Raw genomic sequence first — 16,925 nt, 5'->3', positions numbered from 1 at the left:
CTACTTGTATCGTCAAATGCAAATGCTAGCAGAACTTTATCTGGGTTGTAAAATTATAGTTTCCTGTCCACTTCAATTGATTTCTTTTGTGGAATTAATTGTATGTTTTCTGGACTAGGAGATTTGACAATGATACTAATGGACTGATTTCTCATTAGGGTTAAAATTCCAGTACGTAGAGGCAGTATTGAAAACAAATTTCCCATTTCAAAACTGCTCATCCCTCTTTTTCTAAGGATTTACCTGGTGTGAGATATCACATTGTTTGAGAAACTCTAAATGCTGTCGGAGTAAAGGATCGTCAACTAGGGCGTTCTAGTGTGTTGTAGAAAAAAAATGAAAGGATTATTTCGTTTCTGATAGTTATTTCTTTAATCAGTGCATAAGATCATACTCTGGATCGAAATCATGGGGAGTACTACTTGATCATTTCTTCCATCAAGTGAGATTCTTTATGGTTAAAGATTCTCTTTCTAGTTGCTCTAGAGCAATTAGGTGATTTTCTAGAAGAAATGTGGGGTTTGTTTCTGGCGGCAACATGCTATGGGGTTAAATCAATATGTTCTAAGAATAAATTTTTGAATATTAAACTCATCGATTCTCTTTCAAAAAAAAAAAAAAAAAAAAACATCGATTTGCCTAACATGTAAAATGGGTGCATAAGGATGTTCTGCTCAGCTTGGAATACAATCATAAAGTTGAAAGTACTGGAGATTCCTATAGGCATACCATCAGAAAAGGCTACTAATACTTGTATTTGCTCTGCTATTTTGCCCAAGCCTGGCTGAGGAAGAGTTAGGGGGCGTAAAACAAAAAAAAAGATTTGGGTCGCTTGTCTTGGAATAAATGGGATAAAATGGATTAATATTGGTTCAATTTGACTCATTATTAGAGATCGATCTTGAATTTGACGGATCATTCCTTTTTCTACTGATATATGAAATATGAGATTTTGCAAGGTTGATTCTTATATCACAAATTAGACCATTTGTGCTTACTTCAACAAAAGAAGCGCAAGCCTCAGTCTATCAATAACCGAGGGATTTACCTTCTAATTGATTCTACTGCCCCGAAGGTTCGAATCAAATGAATCTCGAGAATTGTGAAAAGAACCACTATCGCAGAGTGAAATAGAACATGAAACCGTAAGCTCCCAATCAATGGGAGGAGCCTAGGGCTCTTACCGTGTGCCTGTTGAAGAATGAGCTAATGACTCATAGGCCCATTCGTCCATCAAATACTCCAACACTCTACCTTTGTCATATATTTTATACATCGCACTAGATAGATATCATATTCATGGAATACGATTCACTTTCAAGATGTCCATTTCAGTCATTTTATTCAATTCAACGATTGATCAAACAAAATTTCAAATTTTAATAAATAATAAATTACATTAACTTAGATCAACCAAATCATCATTAATCAGTAGAATTGGAAAGCGGGCACTAAGATTTCGGAGTGATGCTTGTTAGTTAAAAGACCCAAGTAGTAACTCCTTTGGATTGAAAAATCAATCTGATTTACGTTGTATCCTTCGCCCCATGCTACTTGTGTCAAAGCATAAGCTAGTGATGCTTTCAGTTACAGGACTCTCACCATCTAAAGTGCAGCACTCCACGTCGCTTAATGGATACAAGTTACTCTAGGGATAACAAGCTGATCTTTCCTAAGAGCTCACATCGATGGGAAGTTCTGGCACCTCGATGTCGACTCAAGGGCCTACCCTGTTAGGTAAATATTTAATGCGTTCGCCTACTGGAGAGAAGTTACTTTTGGAGGAGAAACTATGCATTTTTGGGATCTACGTGCTTCTTGGTTAGAACCTCTAAGAGGTCCAAATGGTTTGGACTTGAGTAGGTTGAAAAAAGACATACAACCTTGGCAAAACGCCGTTTCGCAGAATATATGATCTATGCGCCTTTAGGTTCGTTGAATTCTGTAGGTGGCGTAGCTACCAAGATCAATGTAGTCAATTATGTCTCTCCTAATAGTTGGTTAGCTACCTCTCATTTTGTTCTAGGGGTTCTTCCTATTCATAGGTTATTTATGGCACACGGAAGGGGCTCGTGCAGTCGCAGTAGGATTTGAAAAGGAATCGATCGTGATTTTGAACCTGTTCTTTCCATGACTCCTCTTAACTAAGACAAGAGCCGAGATCGCCCCTTTCATTCTGGGACAACGGAGGGATCGTACCATTCGAGCCTTTTTTTTCATGCTTTTCTTGGAGGTCTGGAGAAAGCTGCAATCAATAGGATTTTCCTAATCCTCCCTTCTAGAAAGGCGAAAGGCGAGGTGTGAAGTGAGAGAAAAGGGATTTCATAATTGGGGTTTTGAATAAGACGGCCTTTTCAGTTTTTTTTTTCATATTGAAAAAGTAATAAGAATGAGGGGTGTTACGCTTTTTATCATCCTAGCGTCGACCTAATTTTCCGTAGGATCTCTCCTACAGTATCTTCACTGGAAGTAGAGCTTGATTTCTTCCTAAGACGGTATTTATATTTTCAATTAAGATGGAATGATTTTTTAAATGAAAAAATAATGAATAATATCAAAGTATATTGTCTCCTGCTTAGACCGACAAATCCATGAGAATTTTTATATCTTCTATTCAAAGACAAGAAAAAAAGTCTAAATATTCTGATGGTTTAGAGGGATTTAACTCTTATTGAATTGATGAGAAAGGAAATATTTATTATCGAACCTATTCGTTTGAACTAGAGTTTTGATGTATACCACGCACCTGAATTTTCATACAGTAATGTCTATCTCTTACCAAAAACAAGCCATTTATGGATATTATCGGGAAGTTTGTGCAGATCCAGTATAGTTCCTTTTTCACTACACAAGGATCAAGATCAAATGAACGTTCATTCTATTTCTGTCAAAAGAAGATATATTTTCTAGTCTTTCTGTAGATAATGATCAAGTTAAACACAAATTCATTAGTTCGGATTTTTTGGGTAAAAAAGAAAGTAAGAGCTTATTTCTTAAATTTAATTAATAAATTTGCCAAAAAATCAAGATCAAGTTTAAATTTTAACTCTCTTTATTTTCAGACCACGAAGAAGAAAAAATAGATTTAGAAAATCGCAAATTCAAAAAATAAAGCAATTAGAAATAATTCTATTGGAATAAAAGAAATAAGTAAACAAGTTCCTCGATGGTCTAGCTCATTCGGGATTGTCTTTCATTTCAAGCCATAACTTGTATCCATGTGTAGGGTTGCACGTGGTTTGGGTTGAGTGATTTAAAGTACCTGATCTATATGTGCAGGTCAACGATTTTTTTTACCCAACCTAATTCATTAAATACGTGAATCCGCAGATTATAAACGGGTTGGGTTAGGTGTGGATTCAATGTAAACCGGCAAGTCAAATAAATGATAATAATAAATTATTTTTAAATAAAATACAACACTTTAAGAGAATTAGTAAAAAAAATTAATTGTATTTAAAATCTTAATTATATAATAATTTTCACAAACTACAAATATATTTGAATGACAATATTAAAATTAAATTTCTTAACATGTTCATTATTATCATCATCATGATCATAATCAATAATGAAAAATTAAATTTCCTAATAAAAAAGACGATTAGGAAAAATAAAAATACTTAGTAATATAATTATATAATGGGTTTAATTTAAACTGCAATATACTCCAAAAGCAAAGATATTATGTACTAAATCTGTAAATAATTTAGTATTTATATTCAAAATAGCAAATCAAATCAACTAAATAATTCATAATTTATTTATAGATTAGGTCAAGTATGTGGATTTATCTAGTGAACCCGTGATCCAACTCAACCCGTAAATTATAAAAATGATCCTCTAACCCAACCCATTATATTTTCAAACCCGCCGGATTGAGTTGGATCGGATTGAATCGCTCGAATTGGATCGGTTATAACGGGTCATGTGCGGTCCGTTTCATACTCAGCTTAACCAGCTGCTCTTGGGTGGTTAGAGGTATATAAATAAATATTTGGAGTTAATTTCTACTTGGATCGAACTTGTCGTCCAGTTTATATTTGAAGTTGAATGTACATTTCTGCGGGCATGTAAAAATAATTCTACTGATGTTTTTCCCAGTTATTGATTATTCAGGGAGATTACCATGGTATTTTACGTGTGGTTGGACATCGCTTAGCCTCAAGCCAGGTATGACTTCTGTGTTGGGTTGTGAGTCGTGACAGCATTCTACTTTAATACTCCTTCCCATTCAAAAAAATAGTTCATTTTCTATTTTTATACAGATTAAAAAATAATAATAATCATGATTAAATAATAATTTTATTTATATAATTTATACTATGCTCAACTTAAATGACACATGAGCAATTATTATATTGAAATAATAAATAGAAATTATTAAAAATAAGATATAATAAAAGTATAATAGACAATTTAAGGATTAACTATGATATAATAAAGGACAGTAGACTATATTTTGGGATAAACCAAAAAAGAAAGATATACTATCTTTTTGGGATGGAGAAAGAAATAAATATCTAACTTTGTATTGTTTATGTTATGTAAGATTTTTTTTTTTTTTTTATTCATCAGGAGGTATAAAAGGGCTGAAGTGACATTATAATTGTGGGCTATATAACAGATGTAATATTTTCCTTGGCTCACCAAATTTGTAAAAGTTAATGTAATCGAAATGATTTGAATCTAAAATCTTCTATTCCTTGCACTAGTGAGAATACTAAATATATCGGGCTTGATTGGTTACTTTGGGACTTTATTTTTATATTACTTTTATCAATAATACTTTATTTTTTTAAAAGAATTATACATTACTAACTAAAATGCTCATTTCATTCCATTCAAACCGTCAACTTTCAGCTTCTTTGCACATAACAAAAAATATTAGTCGACCTTGATTCTATACAATTTTCATTTCAAATTACCTAAGTAATTTTTTTCTTTCCCAAATTCCAATTTTTCTTAGAAGAAATCAGATTGAAAATTTCAATAAAGAAAATCATACATAGATATAAAATACAGGTTAACATGTTTTTATAATTTTGTACATGAAATCTATTAGTAAACCACTTATACAAAAATGTAAAAGAACACAATCTTGATTTAAAATGAAATCTATTAGTAAACCACTTATACAAAAATGTAAAAGAACACAATCTTGATTTAAAATATTCCATTGAGTTGATAAAGCATAATACATGTGTCGTAGGCAATCACTTACTCCACTTTATGGTTAATCATAGCATTATTCAACATGGTCATTCTACAAATCTGATTTAATTATCTTCAATTTTTTTTTTTATAAGAGAAGAGATTTGCATATCTTTCTATATAACTACCCAAATAATAAAATACCAAAAAATTACCATAATGGTGACAACGACAATGCAAAAACTATCAAAACGACGAGAACAAAATTTTAAAATATGGACAATAATAATCTCAATATTTGGGAAAAATAACTCAGATCTATTAAAGATATAAATATTTGGATAACAATAACTCAAATCTTGTAACAGACTGATTTTTCTTTTAGTGTAGGTAATAGTGATTTACCGGTCTGTGAATAGTACCATCGGTCCGGGACTTGGTATTATTTTAGTCCGGAAAAATTACTATGCATAGTTAATATTTTATTTACTATTTTTGGAGCATGTTTGCATGATTTAGGTGGGTAGAAAATATTTAATGAATATTTTTGGAAAGTTTATGTATTAAATGCATAATATTTCTAGTGTGGTATATTAAGAAATAAATGAGGAATTGTTTTAGTGGAGTTCATTTAATTAATTGGTGGAGTTAAATAAGAAGTAGAAGAGATTTATTTGAGGAATATTTAGAGCCATTGGATGAGATTACTTAGGACTTGATCTTAGCCACACATTTGACATGAAATTTGGAAGTCAAATTTGACTTTGGCACTTAAAGTAACACCACAACACTTTTTGTTTTCTTCTCTTCTCCTTATCCACGCCATTTCCATCTTCTTCCTTCTTCTTTCATTTTCTTCATTTTCTTACCTCCAAATTTACCACCAAACTACCTAATTAAACTATAGATTAGTACTTAATCCTTAAGAATTAAGAAGTAGAAGTTGAGTTTGGTGATTAAAAGCAAAGAGAAGTGAAGTTACCATTGAAGCAAGTAAGTTGTGGTTTTTGAGTTTTGTGAATTGTTAAGTAGAATTCATGGTTTAGACATGTTATTGATGCATTAAATCATGCTCCAACTATTTCTTTTGTCAAGTTTTGCTTGTAATGTTGATTTTTCATGCTTTGAAGAGGTTGGAGAACCATCCTCAAAGGGTAAAGAGAAAGCCAAGGAGTAAGGCTTTCCAAGCTTTTTCAAGCTTGTTAATAAGGTTAGTGCAATCATAATTTCACTTGTTTAAGTTGTTTTTACATGGTTAGGGTTTTGAATATATTTTGGGAACTTTGGATGTTTTGTTGAAATTGCTGAATTTTAATGTGAGATGTGTTCTGCCGTGGGATTGGAACTCATTTTTGACCCCTTTATACTTCCCCTCTATTTCTGACTTCTTCATGAAAGTTGTAGCTCTATTTCTCAGCTTTCCAAAACATATTCTTATGTCTAATTCCAATACTTGTAGCTCAACTTATGATTGAAATACCAAAACTGGTTCTGTTATGGTGTCTTCCCTGTATATCCGAAATGATTGTCCATTTTGACCACTCAAATGGCCAAATAATGTTTTATGTTCTTCATAAACGTTATAGCTTTACTTCTTATCTTTCCAACCCATCCTCTTGTGTCCAAATTGGATATACATAGCTCAACTTATGGCTGAAACACCCAAACTGACTCTGTTGTGTCGGGCCACATTCATTACTAAATTGAGTGCCCATTTTGACCACTATAATGATAAGATTAGGTTCTGAGTTCTTCATAAAAGTTGTTGCCCTGTGTCTTGAGAATTCTCTCGTTTTGGATTGGTTTCATTTGAGTGTTTGGTGAAGTAGGAATTCAAGAAACATTGGACTTGGTTCTGCTGAATCAGGTCTGATCTGTTGGTCTGTGTTCTGAGCTTTTGTTTGCTATCTTACTCTATGATCTGGGCTGTGGTCCCTTCTAAACATTTGTAGAATTTTGTCTTAGCTTTCTAATGAATCTGATTTTATTCAATTTGGAGACCTATAACTCAATTTATGTGTTAAAAACCCAGCAGAGGTCAAGTTTATGGAAATGCTGAAAAGTTCTTGATTTATGTACTTTTCTACTATATTAAGTATATATACATTTATAGTGTTTTGAGTAAAACTTTTGAACTGATGAGTACTAAATGAAGAGGTTTTGAGTTATAATTATTGCTTTTGTGAAAGAATGTTTTTGATTTGGGCTCTACTATGCATGATTGAAACGTGGTATGATGAGATGGATTTTCTTATTGTGAAGCTATGATCATATGCTAGGGTTATCAGCCCTTATAAATAGGCGGACGTGCTTATTGTGTGATGGGGTGGTGCTTTCATAGGCCACGATTGTGTGATGGGGGTGGTGCTTTCATAGGCCACGGTGGTGCTTTCATAGGCCACGAGTATGTGATGGGGGTGGCGCTAATATAGGCCACGATCAAATCTGCTTATGTTCATTCTGCATGAGTACGACCCTCAACAAAAAATGAAATTTTATTGTTGCTATGAAAGAATGAAGACATGTTTGTATTTATAATCTTCTCATTGCTTTCAAAGTATTTGAATTAAATGAATGCGATTTCGGTATTTATATAGTTGAGTAATTTCAGATTTGACTTGGCTTTTCTATTTAATTTAATTGTTGGTTATTTAGCACCACTGAGTCTTCCACTCAGCGCGTTGATTTTTATCACGCGCAGGTTAGGAGCAGAGGGTGTTCTTCAAGACCAGAGGACAAGCATCAGAGTAGAGATCACATTTTGGGTAGGATATTTTGTAAATGGTGATTTTTGGCATGTATATAAAGATTGTATTATGGAGGTTGTACATAATAAGTTTGTCATGTATTAAGAGTTATGATTATTTAAGGAAATAACATCTTATTATATTTTTGGTGTATGATGATTATAGATTCCTTGAAAAGAATGTGTTTCGAATATTATGCGTATGTTGATGGATATTTAGAAGTGCTTGTGGTATGTTGTGTTGAATTGAAGTTTTGGGGGTTTGGAGAAAATTGGAAGTGTGTATATTTTCTTTGTGTGGCAAGTTAATTTTTAGGGGAAACTCTTGCGAAATTTTCGTAGAAATTTCCTTAAACATTATTTTTGTAAAAAAAAAAAAAACAAAATGTTAATTACTTGCCTCCTTATGAAAATTTAACCACCACTTCTAATTTGTGATCTAGCTTTTATAGTGACATAAGATGGTGCTCCGGCACCGATTGTGGCATCCACCATCTGGTTCTCCGGGATTGGTCGGTGGGTGTTACATTTTGTGGTATCAGAGCATAGGTTTAGACGATTCTAGGAGATATGATTTGGTATGAGAGTTTATCCGATTTGGAGTCATGATATAAGTGATTTAAGTTAAATACATGCCATATTAGTCTGTTTTGGGAATTTCTCTCTGATGCGAATCCGCTGGTCTTTGTAGGTATTTAGTGATGTCTCAGCGCCTACCGGATGAGGAGGTGGACAGTTATGCCCCTCCAGAGGGTGCTATGTTAGAGGGCGGTAGGCCAGCCGGTGGTGATGCTGGTGGGATTTTGGGTTCCGATGCAGAGCACGCCTCAGCTGTAGGGCAGGCTACTGCGGGTCCTGTGGGGCCTAATCAGGGTGATTTGGTACAGCAGTTGGTAGCTGCATTGAGGCAGGCTGCAGGAGCTGTTCCCCAGGCTCCAGTCGCACCAGCCCCTGTTCCAGTTCATACCCCGGTAGAGAGACTGAGGAAGTATCGTGTTGAGGATTTTATGGGTTGGAGAGATGATGATCCTTCTGTAGCAGAATTTTGGCTCCAAGCTACAGAGAGGGTTTTGGACCAGATGCAGTCTACTCTTGCAGATAGATTGATTTGTGCTGTTTCCTTGCTAAAGGAAGAGGCTTACCTATGGTGGGAGTCTATGGTGAAGACAGCGAGAGCTGAGGATGTTACTTGGGATTTCTTTCTCTCTGCTTTTCGGGAGAAATATGTAGGGGAGTTATACACGGATCAGAGGATAGCAGAGTTCCTTGAGCTTAGGCAGGGACGGATGACTGTCTCCGAGTATGAGCGGGAGTTTCTGTGGTTGAGTAGGTATGCTTCTAAGTTGGTCCCTACTGAGGCAGATCGGTGTAAGCGATTTCGGAAGGGGTTACTGGATGAGTATAGGATGCACTTGACATCCCAGCCCCACACTACATTAGCTGGTTTGGTGAAGGCTGCTACAGAGCTTGAGCTTATTCAGAATGAGAGACAGGCCAGAGGTCAGAGGATCCAGCAGAGCAGTCAGTATAAGAGATTTCAGAGTGCTACATCTGGACAGACTTCAGGGATCCAATCTAGTAGCAAGAGATTTAGAGGCGGACCGCAGATGGGGGCCAGACCGGGCCAGACAGTTGGTCGAGGTATAGTTCCGAGATCAGCTCCTCCGGTTTCATCTGTTGCTAGTGGTGGAGGTGCTGCATGGTCAGGTCTACCAATTTGCAGTCAGTGTGGCAGGAGACATATTGGGGTGTGTTGGAGAGCTACGCGAGCTTGCTATAGATGTGGATCCACTGAGCATATAATTAGGGATTGTCCTATGACTGTGACTCATCCAGCTCACCAGGTTGGGAGGCCAGCTCCCTATGTTCAGAGAGGCAGAGGTAGAGGCCGTAGTGAGGGATATGGTACTAGGAGTGAGAGCCCCATGTCTGAGACTGTGGAGAGACCAGAGGCTAGAGCACAGGCGAGAGCTTATGCCATCAGGACCAGGGAGCAGCGGGATGCGCCGGACGTCATTGCAGGTACCTTCTCTATCTTTGACACTTTTGTACTTGCTTTGATTGATCCGGGCTCCACGCATTCATACATATGCACACATGTGGGTAGACTGGGTAGTATGCATGCTGAGACATTAGAGCACAGCGTTGAGGTTCCTAGCCCTTTGGGTCAGAGTGTAGTAGTTGATCGGGTGTATAGAGATTGCCCTATAGTCATTCATGGGTATGTATTTCCGGGTGATTTGATAGAGTTGCCTTTTCGGGAGTATGATGTGATATTGGGTATGGATTGGTTGTCTAGACATGGGGTCATTGTTGATTGTAGACGTAAGAGGATTACGCTTCAGACTCCGTCTGAAGAGGAGATTGTAGTTGTGGGGGAGAGGTCGGATTACCTCTCTAACGTTATTTCTGCTTCTACTGCAAGAAGACTGATCCAGCATGGTTGTGAGGCCTACTTAGCCTGTGTACTTGCTCCAGAGTCAGAGTCTCCTAGTGTCCATGATATACCCACAGTATGTGATTTTCCGGATGTGTTTCCAGAGGAGTTGCCTAGTTTACCTCCTGGGAGAGAGGTTGAGTTTGGTATTGAGGTTATGCCTGGTACTGCACCGATATCCATTGCTCCATATCGGATGGCGCCTGCTGAGTTGAAAGAGTTACAGATACAGATTCAGGAGTTGCTTGATAAGGGTTTTATTCGTCCTAGTGTATCTCCATGGGGTGCTCCAGTATTGTTCGTAAAGAAGAAGGATGGTTCACTTAGATTGTGTATTGATTACAGACAACTTAACAAAGTTACTGTGAAGAATCGGTATCCATTGCCTCGGATAGATGATTTGTTTGATCAGTTGAGAGGAGCTAGTGTATTCTCGAAGATAGATCTGAGATCAGGTTATCATCAGCTAAGGGTGAAGGGATCAGATGTACCTAAGACTGCTTTCAGGACACGCTACGGTCACTATGAGTTTTTAGTGATGCCATTTGGGTTGACTAATGCTCCAGCAGTGTTTATGGACCTGATGAACAGGATCTTCATCCTTATTTGGATCAGTTCGTGGTGGTTTTTATTGATGATATTTTGGTGTACTCTCCGACTAGAGAGGATCATGATTATCACCTATGAACAGTTCTGCAGACCTTGAGAGACCGACAGTTGTATGCCAAGCTCAGTAAGTGTGAATTTTGGTTGACTGAGATTGCTTTCTTAGGGCATGTTGTTTCTACAGAGGGTATTCGGGTGGACCCGAAGAAGATTGAGGTAGTGCTTGATTGGAAGCCACCTACTAATGTCACAGAGATTCGCAGTTTCTTAGGTTTGGCTGGATATTACAGGAGGTTTGTCAAGGGGTTTTCTCTTATTGCAGCCCCTTTGACTAGACTTCTCCGTAAGGATGTCCGTTTTGAGTGGACTGATAGATGCTAGAGTAGCTTTGAGAAGCTTAAGGCGATGCTTACTGAGGCTCCAGTTTTGACACAGCCAGCTCCAGGCAGACCATATGATGTTTATAGTGATGCTTCGCATAATGGTTTGGGTTGTGTGCTTATGCAGGAGGGCAAGGTGATTGCTTATGCTTCCTGGCAGCTGAAGCCACATGAGAAGAACTACCCTACCCATGATTTGGAGTTAGCAGCTATTGTGTTTGCCTTGAAGATTTGGAGACATTACTTATATGGTGAGAAATGCCACTTGTATACGGATCATAAGAGCCTTAAGTATTTGCTTACACAGAGAGAGCTTAACCTAAGGCAGCGCAGATGGTTAGAGCTACTTAAGGACTATGAGTTCACTATTGATTACCACCCGGGTAGAGCTAATGTAGTGGCAGATGCACTCAGTAGAAAGGCATTAGTTGCTCTTCGTGCTATTAATGCACACTTATCTGTGACTAGAGATGGTGCTCTTGTAGCAGAGCTTATGGTGAAACCTAGCCTACTGCAGCAGATTAGAGATGCACAGCAGGGTGATGAGACTATTGCCTTGTGGAAAGGCCTAGTCAGAGAGGGTAAGAAGAAGGGATTTGAGATTAGAGAGGACTGCTTGTATTTTGGGGATCGAATTTGTGTGCCTAAAATTTCAGAGTTGAGGAAGAGTATCTTAAAGGAAGCTCATAGTAGTCCCTATGCTATGCATCCTGGCAGTAATAAGATGTATCATGATTTGAAATCACACTATTGGTGGCCGGCGATGAAGAGGGATATCACAGATTATGTGTCGAGGTGTTTGACATGCCAGCAAGTGAAAGCAGAGCATCAGTTTCCTTCTGGTTTGTTACACCCTACTTCTATTCCGGAGTGGAAATGGGATAGGATTACCATGGATTTTGTGATTGGGTTGCCTCCTACACCTAGAAAGAAAGATGCTGTATGGGTAATAGTTGATAGACTAACTAAGTCGGCACTTTCTTCCTGTTAGGATTGACTTCACCATGGAGCAGTATGCAGAGCTTTATATAGATGAGATAGTGAGATTACATGGGGTTCCTTCTTCCATCATTTCAGATAGAGATCCGAGATTTACTTCTAGATTTTGGAAGAAGCTACATGAGGCCCTGGGTACTAAGCTGAATTTCAGCACAGCTTTTCATCCTTAGACTGATGGTCAGTCAGAGCGGGTTATTCAGATTTTGGAGGATATGTTAAGAGCTTGTGCTATTGAGTTTGAGGGCAGTTGGGAGAAGTACATTCGACTTACTGAATTTGCCTACAATAACAGTTATCAGTCGAGCATTCAGATGGCTCCCTTCGAAGCACTATATGGCAGGAGATGTAGGACTCCACTGTGTTGGTCAGAATTGAGTGAGGGCAAGATTATAGGTCCAGATTTGATTCGAGACACAGAGGATAAGGTCAGAATTATCAGAGATAGATTGAAAACAGCTTCAGATCGTCAGAAGTCCTATGCAGACTTGAAGAGGAGGGATATAGAGTATGCAATGGGTGATAAGGTTTTCCTTAAGGTATCTCCGTGGAAAAAGATATTGAGATTTGGAAGAAAGGGTAAGCTTAATCCTAGGTTCATTGGTCCATATGAGATCATTGAGCGTGTGGGTCCATTAGCCTATAGACTAGCTTTACCACCAGACCTGGATAGGATACATAATGTTTTCCACGTGTCTATGTTGAGGAGGTATCGGTCCGACCCATCACATGTGATACCAGTTGATTCTGTTACCATAGAGCCAGATTTGACTTATGAGGAAGAACCAGTGAGGATACTTGCGAGGGAAATCAAGGAACTAAGGAATAAGAGAATTCCTTTGGTAAAGGTCCTTTGGAGAAACCATAAGACCGAGGAAGCTACATGGGAAAGTGAAGATATTATGAGACAGCAACATCCTCAGTTATTTACACCAGGTAAATTCGAGGACGAATTTCTTTTAAGGGGGGGAGAACTGTAACAGACTGATTTTTCTTTTAGTGTCGGTAATAGTGATTTACCGGTCTGTGAATAGTACCATCGGTCCGGAACTTGGTATTATTTTAGTCCAGAAAAATTACTATGCATAGTTAATATTTTATTTACTATTTTTGGAGCATGTTTGCATGATTTAGGTGGGTAGAAAATCTTTAATGAATATTTTTGGAAAGTTTATGTATTAAATGCATAATATTTCTAGTGTGGTATATTAAGAAATAAATGAGGAATTGTTTTAGTGGAGTTCATTTAATTAATTGGTGGAGTTAAATAAGAAGTAGAAGAGATTTATTTGAGGAATATTTAGAGCCATTGGATGAGATTACTTAGGACTTGATCTTAGCCACACATTTGACATGAAATTTGGAAGTCAAATTTGACTTTGGCACTTAAAGTAACACCACAACACTTTTTGTTTTCTTCTCTTCTCCTTATCCACGCCATTTCCATCTTCTTCCTTCTTCTTTCATTTTCTTCATTTTCTTACCTCCAAATTTACCACCAAACTACCTAATTAAACCATAAATTAGTACTTAATCCTTAAGAATTAAGAAGTAGAAGTTGAGTTTGGTGATTAAAAGCAAAGAGAAGTGAAGTTACCATTGAAGCAAGTAAGTTGTGGTTTTTGAGTTTTGTGAATTGTTAAGTAGAATTCATGGTTTAGACATGTTATTGATGCATTAAATCATGCTCCAACTATTTCTTTTATCAAGTTTTGCTTGTAATGTTGATTTTTCATGTTTTGAAGAGGTTGGAGAACCATCCTCAAAGGGTAAAGAGAAAGCCAAGGAGTAAGGCTTTCCAAGCTTTTTCAAGCTTGTTAATAAGGTTAGTGCAATCATAATTTCACTTGTTTAAGTTGTTTTTACATGGTTAGGGTTTTGAATATATTTTGGGAACTTTGTATGTTTTGTTGAAATTGCTGAATTTTAATGTGAGATGTGTTCTGCCGTGGGATTGGAACTCATTTTTGACCCCTTTATACTTCCCCTCTATTTCTGACTTCTTCATGAAAGTTGTAGCTCTATTTCTCAGCTTTCCAAAACATATTCTTATGTCTAATTCCAATACTTGTAGCTCAACTTATGATTGAAATACCAAAACTGGTTCTGTTATGGTGTCTTCCCTGTATATCCGAAATGATTGTCCATTTTGACCACTCAAATGGCAAAATAACGTTTTATGTTCTTCATAAACGTTATAGCTTTACTTCTTATCTTTCCAACCCATCCTCTTGTGTCCAAATTGGATATACATAGCTCAACTTATGGCTGAAACACCCAAACTGACTCTGTTGTGTCGGGCCACATGCATTACTAAATTGAGTGCCCATTTTGACCACTATAATGATAAGATTAGGTTCTGAGTTCTTCATAAAAGTTGTTGCCCTGTGTCTTGAGAATTCTCTCGTTTTGGATTGGTTTCATTTGAGTGTTTGGTGAAGTAGGAATTCAAGAAACATTGGACTTGGTTCTGCTGAATCAGGTCTGATCTGTTGGTCTGTGTTCTGAGCTTTTGTTTGCTATCTTACTCTATGATCTGGGCTGTGGTCCCTTCTAAACATTTGTATAATTTTGTCTTAGCTTTCTAATGAATCTGATTTTATTCAATTTGAAGACCTATAACTCAATTTATGTGTTAAAAACCCAGCAGAGGTCAAGTTTATGGAAATGCTGAAAAGTTCTTGATTTATGTACTTTTCTACTATATTAAGTATATATACATTTATAGTGTTTTGAGTAAAACTTTTGAACTGATGAGTACTAAATGAAGAGGTTTTGAGTTATAATTATTGCTTTTGTGAAAGAATGTTTTTGATTTGGGCTCTACTATGCATGATTGAAACGTGGTATGATGAGATGGATTTTCTTATTGTGAAGCTATGATCATATGTTAGGGTTATCAGCCCTTATAAATAGGAGGACGCGCTTATTGTGTGATGGGGTGGTGCTTTCATAGGCCACGATTGTGTGATGGGAGTGGTGCTTTCATAGGCCACGGTGGTGCTTTCATAGGCCACGAGTATGTGATGGGGGTGGCGCTAATATAGGCCACGATCAAATCTGCTTATGTTCATTCTGCATGAGTATGAGCCTCAACAAAAAATGAAATTTTATTGTTGCTATAAAAGAATAAAGACATGTTTGTATTTATAATCTTCTCATTGCTTTCAAAGTATTTGAATTAAATGAATGCGATTTCGGTATTTATATAGTTGAGTAATTTCAGATTTGACTTGGCTTTTCTATTTAATTTAATTGTTGGTTATTTAGCACCACTGAGTCTTCCACTCAGCGCGTTGATTTTTATCACGCGCAGGTTAGGAGCGGAGGGTGTTCTTCAAGACCAGAGGACAAGCATCAGAGTAGAGATCACATTTTGGGTAGGATATATTGTAAATGGTGATTTTTGGCATGTATATAAAGATTATATTATGGAGGTTGTATATAATAAGTTTGTCATGTATTAAGAGTTATGATTATTTAAGAAAATAACATCTTATTATATTTTTGGTGTATGATGATTATAGATTCCTTGAAAAGAATGTGTTTCGAATATTATGCGTATGTTGATGGATATTTAGAAGTGCTTGTGGTATGTTGTGTTGAATTGGAGTTTTGGGGGTTTAGAGAAAATTGGAAGTGTGTATATTTTCTTTGTGTGGCAAGTTAATTTTTAGGGGAAACTCTTGCGAAATTTTCGTAGGAATTTCCTTAAACATTATTTTTGTAAAAAAAAAAAAAAAAAACAAAATGTTAATTACTTGCCTCCTTATGAAAATTTAACCACCACTTCTAATTTGTGATCTAGCTTTTATAGTGACATAAGATGGTGCTCCGGCACCGATTGTGGCATCCACCGTCTGGTTCTCCGGGATTGGTCGGTGGGTGTTACAAATCTATATCAAAATATATAAAAATGTGAGGTTATTTAAAAAAAAAAAAAAAAAAAAAAAAAAAAAAAAAACCAACATAGGAAAATGAAGGGGTGAGAGCTTATGTGAGCATACGTGGAAGAAGAAAAGAAAGTTTTTAAGTTTTTGAGAGATTTTGACAAGTTCTCTTTCACAGTCAAATCCAACTTTTCCTTTACCATTAGCGTGATTCAATAAATAAGGGTTAAAAAAAAGTGATAATGCAATAAATTCTTTCTTGAATTTTAAAATGACGGCTAAAAAGAAATAAGGAAACCTTAAAAAATTAACGGTTTGAAGTGAAACCGAAGGAGTAATATTATTATCTTTATTCACTTAAATATTTACTAACTCATTTCAAGTTTTTTGTTTTTCCTCTAATTATTTATGTTTATTTTTCAAATTTTATGGCATGCTAAACTTTTCATCGTGGTTCATCTTTAATTTTGTTATTTTGGCAAATGATTAGATAGCAAGGTAGATATATTTGAACTAGAAGAGTTTGGTAATTTTACCATCAATGATGTGTTCATGGTCAATTTCAACAAAAATGATTTAGCAGTACATTTACCTAGTTTATGGGAAATAAATATTGATTATACGTGAAAATAGCATAAACATTTTTTTTTGACCTATATTTCGTGTCAAATATATGGCTTAAGAATATATTTGTTAAAAAATTGTAAATGTTATAA

The 16,925-nt window shown here is 36.3% G+C and overlaps 1 long non-coding RNA gene across 1 annotated transcript; it reads left to right on the top strand.

Moving 5' to 3' along the window:
• Positions 1 to 13,782: 13,782 nt before the first annotated feature.
• On the top strand, positions 13,783 to 15,768 carry LOC149494331 (uncharacterized). The gene is made up of 3 exons (XR_016322016.1): positions 13,783 to 13,927; positions 14,065 to 14,144; positions 15,636 to 15,768. It is a non-coding gene; the product is annotated as an uncharacterized LOC149494331 (long non-coding RNA).
• The last annotated feature ends 1,157 nt before the right edge of the window (positions 15,769 to 16,925 follow it).

The sequence above is a fragment of the Jatropha curcas genome, chromosome 8 (assembly GCF_041381405.1).
Source record: "Jatropha curcas cultivar XTBG-Jc1 chromosome 8, XTBG_Jcur_1.0, whole genome shotgun sequence".
Taxonomy (NCBI): domain Eukaryota; kingdom Viridiplantae; phylum Streptophyta; class Magnoliopsida; order Malpighiales; family Euphorbiaceae; genus Jatropha; species Jatropha curcas.
This window is presented reverse-complemented; position numbering and strand designations above follow the sequence as displayed.